The sequence below is a fragment of the Nycticebus coucang genome, chromosome 11, assembly GCF_027406575.1.
Source record: "Nycticebus coucang isolate mNycCou1 chromosome 11, mNycCou1.pri, whole genome shotgun sequence".
Lineage (NCBI taxonomy): Eukaryota > Metazoa > Chordata > Mammalia > Primates > Lorisidae > Nycticebus > Nycticebus coucang.
The window spans coordinates 3016435-3025266 of record NC_069790.1 but is presented as its reverse complement, the minus strand read 5'-3'; positions in this window follow the sequence as shown (position 1 = coordinate 3025266).

The following is an 8832-nucleotide window of genomic DNA, read 5'->3' as shown; positions in this document are numbered from 1 at the left end:
TCCTTAACTGTTTTTTCAACTTGACTGTTGTTGGTAAAAAGGCTACCAATTTATGAATGTTGATTATGTAACCTGAGACGCTGCTGTATTCCTTGATCACTTCTAAAACTTTTGTAGTAGAGTCCCTAGTGTTTTCTAGATATACTATCATATCATCTGCGAAGAGCGACAGTTTGATCTCTTCTGACCCTATATGGATACCCTTGATCACCTTTTCTTCCCTAATTTCAGTGGTTAAAACTTCTATTACAATGTTAAAAAGTAATGGAGACAATGGGCAGCCTTGTCTGGTTCCTGATCTGAGTGGAAATGATTCCAATTTAACTCCATTCAATATGATATTGGCTGTGGGTTTGCTGTAGATGGCCTCTATCAGTTTAAGAAATGTCCCTTCTATACCGATTTTCTTAAGTGTTCTGATCCTGAAGGGATGCTGGATATTATCAAAAGCTTTTTCTGCATCCATGGAGAGAATCATATGGTCTTTGTTTGTTAATTTGTTTATGTGCTGGATTACATTTATAGATTTATTATATTGTACCAGCCTTGAGATCCTGGGATAAAACTGACTTGGTCATGATGTATAATTTGTTTGATGTGTTGCTGGAGTCTGTTTGTTAGGATCTTGTTGAATATTTTTGCATCTATATTCATTAGTGATATCGGTCTATAATTTTCTTTTCTTGTTGGGTCTTTTCCTGGTTTGGGGATCAGGGTGATGTTTGCTTCATAGAACGTGTTGGGTAGTCTTCCTTCTTTTTCTACCTTTTGGAACAGCTTGAGTAATATAGGTACTAATTCCTCTTTAAAGGTTTGGTAGAATTCTGACATGAAACCATCTGGTCCTGGGCTTTTCTTTTTAGGGAGGTTTTGTATGGTTGATGCTATTTCCGAACTTGATATGGGTCCGTTCAACATTTCCACTTGATTCTGGCTAAGTCTTGGAAGGTGATGTGCTTCCAAGTATTGGTCAATTTCCTTCAGATTCTCATATTTCTGAGAATAAAGTTGCTTATAATATTCATTAAGGATTTTTTTGATTTCTGAGGAGTCTGTTGTTATTTCATCTTTGTTGTTTCTGATTGATGAGATTAGAGATTTTACTCTTTTTTTCCTGATTTGTTGGCCAAAGGTTTATCTATTTTATTGACCTTTTCGAAAAACCAGGTTTTTGATTTATCGATCTGTTGTATTATTCTTTTGTTTTCAATTTCATTTAATTCTGTTCTAATTTTGGTTATTTCTTCTCTTCTACTGGGTTTGGGGTTGGAATGTTCTTCCTTTTCCAGTTGCTTGAGATGTCCCATTAAGTTGTTAACTTCCTCTCTTTCCATTTTCTTGAGGAAGGCTAGCAGTGCTATAAATTTCCCTCTTAGAACTGCCTTTGCGGTGTCCCAGAGGTTCTGATAGTTCATGTCTTCATTGTTGTTTTGTTCCAAAAAATTGGCGATTTCTTTTTTAATCTCATCTCTGACCCAGCTATCATTCAGCATAAGGTTATTTAATTTCCATGTTTTTGTATGAGTATGCAGATTCCTGTTGTAACTCAGCTCAAGTTTTATTCCGTGGTGGTCCGAGATGCATGGAATAATTTCTATTCCTTTAAATTTACTGAGGTTAGACTTGTGACCTAAGATGTGATCGATTTTGGAGTAAGTTCCATGGGCTGATGAGAAGTATGTGTATTCCGTTTTATTGGGATAAAATGTTCTGCAGATGTCTGCTAAATCCAAATGTTGAATGGTTAGGTTTAAATCTAAGATTTCTTTGCTCAGATTCTTGTTGGAGGATCGATCCCACAATGCCAAAGGAGTGTTGAAATCTCCGACGATTATGGAGCTGGAGGAAATCAAGTTGCTCAGGTCTGTTATAGTTTCTCTTATAAATTGAGGTGCATTCTGGTTGGTGCATAGATATTAATAATTGAGATCTCATCATATTGAGTACTACCCTTAACAAATATGAAGTGACCATTCTTGTCCTTCCTTACTTTTGTTGGTTTAAAGCCTATCGTGTCTGCAAATAAAATTGCAAACCTACTTTTTTCTGATTACCATTTGCCTGAAATGTGGATAATCATCCTTTCACCCTGAGTCTGTATTTGTCTTTTAAGTTAAGATGTGACTCTTGTATGCAACAGATATCTGGCCTGAGTTTTTGTATCCAGTCAGCTAACATGCCTCTTTAGAGGACAGTTTAAGCCGTTCACATTAATGGAGAATATTGGTAAGTCTGGTGAAGTTTTGGGTATTGAGTTTTTCAAAAGTCCAGTTTTTCTTTTGCCAGTGTGGAAATTGGAGTTTGATCTGAAGTTTCTGAGTGAGTTTACTTTTGTGGTATAGGATTGGGTTGGTCATTGTAGAGGATAGGTCTGAGAATATCCTGAAGAGCTGGTTTTGTTATGGCAAATTTCTTCAACATATGAATGTCATTAAAGTATATAATTTCTCCATCATAAATGAAACTCAGTTTTGCTGGATACAAGATCCGTGGTTGAAAGTTATTTTGCTTTAGGAGATTAAAAGTTTGTGACCACCCTCTTCTGGCTTGAAAAGTTTCAGCAGAGAGCTCTGTAATCATTCTAATATTCTTCCCTTTGAAGGTAATGGTTTTCTTTCTCCTGGCAGCTTTGAGGATTTTCTCCTTCATATTAACTTTAGTGAAGTTAAGTATGATATGCCTTGGGGATGTCTTATTGGGTTGAGTTGTGCTGGGGTTCTGAAGCTGTCCGCTATCTGAATTTCAGAATCTCTAGGCATGTCTGGAAAATTCTCTTTCATAATTTCATGCAGAAGGGCCTCTGTGCCCAGCGAGGCCACTTCATCTGTTTCTGGAACCCCTATGATTCGGATATTCGCCTTCTTCGAATTATCCCAGAGCTCTCGAAGAGAATGATCCGTTTTTGCTCTCCATTTCTCTTCCTCTTTGAGAGTTTGGGAGCGTTCAAAGGCTTTATCTTTGATGTCAGAAATCCTTTCTTCTGCTTGCTCCATTCTGTTGCTGAGGGATTCTACTGTATTTTTCATATCTTTGAGGGCTGCAAATTCTTGCTTCAGTGTGTCTAAGTCTTTGATGGTTTTGTCTTTAAATTTGTTAAATTCTTGAGACAACTTTTGAATTTCTCCTCGAATTCCTAATTACACTTTGTTAATCTTGTCTGCAATCCAAATTCTGAATTCGATTTCTGACATCTCAGCCAGTTGTTTATGAATGGGATATTCAAATGCATCTGCCATATCTTTCCTTGTGGGGGGGGGTTGATCTATTCTGGTTATTCATGTTACCAGAGTTTTTCCACTGATTGCGCCCCATGGTTGTTTTACTCCCTCTGATTTTTTTCCCCTGGGGCTTTGTCGAGGGCCTGTACAGTGTCGTGGCCTGAGAAACTGGGGCCCTGTCTGGTGTGGTGGGGCTAAGTGGTTCTGTCTTGTTTTCAGCTGGTTTCTGTTCCACCCTAGTGAAACAGATACTTTGGATTGAAGTCTCAGCTGTGGAGAAATATCATCAATTAAGTCACCCTGCCCCGCCACCGGCAAACAATTAGAAAAGAGAAATCAAAACTTCCTACCACCGTGCACACAGGGCACCACCTGATTTGTCCTCAGGCGATTGGTTCAGTTCAAAAAGGTCCAAATCAATTGTCTCAGTCTGCACCTGTCTCAGGTGAGAGAGTTTAAGAGGTCTCTGGGAACTGGATCACAGGGGTCTGGTGACTACTCTGGTGTGGCTTGCTCCAGTGCTACGTGGAGTCAGGAGAATCCACCCAGCCAATAAATCAGTCTGGGAAGGTTGCTGCCTCCTTCCTCACCTTGCACCACTTCACATCCAGTCACTGATAGCCCTGAAGTTGGCTGACCCAGTTGCCTGTAGTGAATCGGTACTCCAAGAGTTTGTACCTGACTGAATCACAAGGAAGTCTGCCAGGCCGCTGCGCTCTGCCTCTCTCCAGCAGGAGGAGGTGAGGCCTGACAACCTGGGGTGCTTGATGAAGGTTGAGGGGTTTTCACTCAGGTCCAATCTCGCCCCTGATTAATGTTATTGACAGGACAGAATAGAACAACTCTGCGGTTCCCCTGCAGTAGAGAAGCTGAATTGAGCTCCAAATCAGCTTGTCTTTGCTTTTGTATTGTCTATAGGCTGACGATCTCCTGAGGGCCAGGTGCGTCTTAGGTTTAGTAAAGCAGACCTCTGGGTCAGCCCCACCCTGTGAGTTTCCCTGGTTTGCAAGTTGGAGTTGCCTCAGGCAAACTCAGAGTCTCTGGTTGCCCAGGAAGACAGGGGGTGTGGCTTCAGAATATTCGGTAGTGAGTAGTATTGCTAGCAAAAGAGGGCTGCTGCTTTATGGCTCAGGCAACGGCTGCTCTGGTGTAGCTCCCCTCCGGCCAACTGTCCTCTCTCCGCTCCCGCCCCAGAGTCCACACTGACAGGCTGCAGCCCAGCACTGTCTACACCCCTCGAGCAATCGCCCAAGAGTCTGGACCCCTGGGGGACAGGCCTCCAGACCTTGGAGCAACAGCAGAGGGGAATGCAGGTAGCGCTGGGAGCCTGAGGCTGCGGGCAGAGAACACACAGATCTCTACACAGTTCTATGCCTGGCCGTATTGTCACCAAAAGATGGCTGTTGCACTGTGCCTCAGGGAACCACCACTCCGGTGCAGTCCCCTCTCCGCCAACCAACTGGGATTGGCCTCTAGACCCCAGTGTGAGTGAAGGGAAGCACTGGGAGCTCAGAATTCCATGTAGAGACTATATACAGTTTATACAGTTTTATGCCTGGCAGGAGGACTCTGTGGCACCCTAGCAGGGGAGGTAGGTCCAGTTTTAGAGGGTCTCTTCCGTGGAGTGTAGTGGGAGGACCTTTGAACTCTGGTTGTTTGTGGGGCACTCTGAGCCGTTCTGATGGGGGAGGGGACTCCCGTCCGCTTGGTGATGGATTTTGTACCTTTTGTTTGTATCCTTGTGGTCGCAGCTTGCCTCAGTGGGGTTGACTTGCGTTCTACAACCTTCTCTCTTAGTGCAGCTCAAATCCACCAGGTTACTTGCTGAATTTTTGTACTTTAACTCTCCTTCTGGATGGGAACCTCTGTGGAAAGCTGGCTTCAGTCAGCCATCTTGTCTCCTCCTAGAAACCAAGATAAGTAATGTGTTCACTCTAAAGCTAATGAGCAAATAAAAACCAGAAAATGCATATAAGCTTTTCAAACTATGCCCGAACTCTTTATTTTAATGCCTTATATTAACTATAAGGTTTTTTCTTTTTAATTTTATATTTTAATCTTTTAAAAAAATTTAAATAGGGTGGTGCCTGTGGCTCAGTGAGTAGGGCGCCAGCCCCATATGCCTAGGGTGGCGGGTTCAAACCCATCCCCGGCCAAACTGCAACAAAAAATAGCCGGGCATTGTGGCGGGTGTCTGTAGTCCCAGCTGCTCAGGAGGCTGAGGCAAGAGAATTGCGTAAGCCCAAGAGTTAGAGATTTCTGTGAGTCATGTGATGCCACGGCACTCTACCTGAGGGCAGTACAGAGATACTCTGTCTCTACAAAAAAAAAAAAAAATTAAATATAAGATATTGCACTATTGCCAGGGCTGGAATGCAGTGCATCAAGATAGCTCAGCGTAACCTCAAACTACAGGGCGAAAGCCATCCTCTTGCCTCAGCCGCCCTAGTACCTGGGGCCACAGGTGAGCACCACCATGCCTGGTTAATGTTTCTATTTTTGTGAGATGAGGTCTTACTATGTTGTCCAGGCTGGTCTCAAACTCCTGGGCTCAAGCAATCCTCCTTCCTAAGCTTCCCAAAGTGCTAGAATTATAGGTGTGAGCCACCATGTGTGGCCTACATTTTAATTTTATGATGCTTTGACATCTAAAGGACTTCTGGCCTTGAGGAAGGACTGCCCTTTTTGGCATAAGCTAATTCATGGAGATAGTAATCATCATAATCACCTAGCTTAGAACACACCTTTCATATGCAAACCAACAAACCCTTAACTGAGATTCCTCCCCCCCCCCGTCTTTCTCCTTTATCTAACTCTCACACAAGGAGCCAATTTTTACCCTTCCTAATTTCACTCCAGAGCTGAAAATTAGACAAATAGGGATGGCCCCTATAGCCCAGTGCTCATCAAAATTATTCCAACTAGCCAATCCCAAGCTTGCTCAGTTGCTCACTCTGCCTCATCAATTCCTTCCCAGGGAACCTCAATAAACATTCTTGCCCACATCTCCCTGTGTCCCTTCTGACACTGGAATATGTGGGGGGCCTCCCGTGTGGCTCTGCAGGGAGTGGCGCTGTGTGTCCCAGGATGTGTGTGGGCCCTTCTGTGTGGATCTGTAGGAAGTGGTACTGTGTGTCCCACAATCTTGTGGACCCACCTCTCTGCAGGGAGTGGTGTTGTGTGTTGCATGCTCTGTGTGGGCTCTCCGGTGTGGCTCTGCCAGGAGTGAGGCTATGCATCCCATGACCTGTGAGTGATAAGTTCTTGTTGTCCAAGCATTGCTCTCTTCCTCTCTGTCACCCAATTAAAACAACATTCTGGCACTATTTATAACATGCCTCTCTGTTGATATGAAACATGAAGACTTACAAACCTTGACTTTTTTCCATACAAAGTGCAGAAGGATACTGTCTAAAGTGTTCACTGTTTAAGAAAATTTGGCATTATTTTCTTCTTTTTAATTGCTAAACTTAAGACTTTCTTATGATTACTTCATAAAGTAACATTTGCAGAAAGTTTGTCCTTCCATCTTTTGTCACCCCTGCAGACACCGCGTGATGGAGAGCTCAACTAATCAATCACAGGGACATTTACCCACTACTGTTTACAGCATCTGAGGCCCTGTGCCAGCAAGGCAGCCCAGCCCCTCCTTCCTCCATTACTTTTGCTGTAATCTGGGCAAATTTTTCTGTATTACAATGATTTCTGTAGAATATGTAGGACATATGAAAGTAAAAAATGTGCTGCACTTCATTGTGTAATGAAAAAGGGTCTCTACATGAAATATTTAATGAGATATTTTTTCTGCCTTACATTTGGCTAGGAAAATTTTAAGAATTGTATTCTATCTGGCAGGGACAAAATGTAACAACTTCTAATTTAGAAAATGATCAAATTAAAAATTATATAAAACTGCAAAGTATAGCAGGGATAATTATAGTAATAATTACACTGTGCTAAAGATATTAACTTGAAAATATAATGGAATTACTATTTCTGCCATCTCACAGATAACTGAGTTGAGCAGTTTCTGGACCCCTCATACGAGAAGGGAGAAAGCCTTCCCATCTCTGTCATTTGTTCTTTTTTTTTTTTTTTTTTGTAGAGACAGAGTTTCACTTTATTGCCCTCGGTAGAGTGCCGTGGCCTCACACAGTTCACAGCAACCTCCGACTCCTGGGCTTAGGCGATTCTCCTGCCTCAGCCTCCCGAGTAGCTGGGACTACAGGCACCCGCCACAATGCCAGGCTATTTTTTTGTTGCAGTTTGGCCGGGGCTGGGTTTGAACCCACCACCCTCCGTATATGGGGCCAGCAACCTGCTCACTGAGCCACAGGTGCCGCCCTCTGTCATTTGTTCTTTACTGACAATCATACAACCTCACTGCTATGATCTGCGGGACCTTATTTTCCCTCCTTAATTTCCACCCCTTGTGTATTAACTTCCTCCTTCACCTTTCATATCCTCAGATCTAAAATAGTTGGGTTTTTTTTTTTTGGTTAGAAAGTTATAAATTGTTATTGCTTCAAAAATGTTTTGTTCCATATTTATGGATGCTTATTTGGAACTCAACTGATACTGTTCTTATCAACATATTTGGATAACTAGAACAAAGAATTCTAGATATTTATGTATTTATTTACTTATTTTAGATAGAATCTCACTCTGTTACCCAGGCTACAGTAACATGGAGTCAGCCTAGCTCACTGTAACCTCAAACTCCTAGGCTCAAGTGAACCTCCTGCCTTAGTCTCCTGAGCAGTTGGGACTACAGGCACCTGCCACAACTCTTGGCTGGCTTTTCTATTTTTAATAACAAGAAGGTCTTGCTCTTGCTTTGGCTGGTCTCGAATTCCTGGGCTCAATCAATCTTCTGGTCTCAGCCTCCCTGGGTGCTGGGATTACAGACCACTCCCCAACTCCTCTAGGATGTTAGAAACAATAAAATCATATAGCTTCACTAAAGATGAGAATTGGAAACTGTGCAGTGTTAAGTGTTTTATGGAGGAAATGCACACACAGGGTCACATATATGCCATGCATACCCCTGGAACTGTAGTGCTCCGTATAGAACAATTTGAATCTTAAACAAAATGAGTTGGATATTTGGTAATTTAAATACAATTTAATAAACATTTATTAAAATAATTTAAATGTATTAATAAAATACTGGATGGAGGTTAGAGGAAGCTGAGTTGTACATGAAGTTGGACTTGCCTCTCCTGATTGATATGAACTTGTCACACAAATAAAAGTACCCGGGCCTGGACAAAACTGAAAGGAGGACAGAGAGAGAAATGATAAGCATGTCACATGCCATTTTATTTTATGACCACAATTTCTTCCTTTTTCTTAGAAGCCAGGTGTAAGGATTTCAAATCTATGAGCTAGGACACCACTCGTCATGGTACTGTGAAGGATCAAAGAGCAGGGAGGGAACAGTGGCTTTCTGAATCATGTGTGTAACTGCAGTGTCATTTGTCCCTTTGGGACCCCAGCTCAGGATACAGGATCTTTAAGGACTTAGGATGAGTTTTACAGGATGCCGAGGTTGCAATACCATTACAAAATAGTTTCTCTTGGGCTGACCCCTGGTCTACTGTCTCCTCCCTGG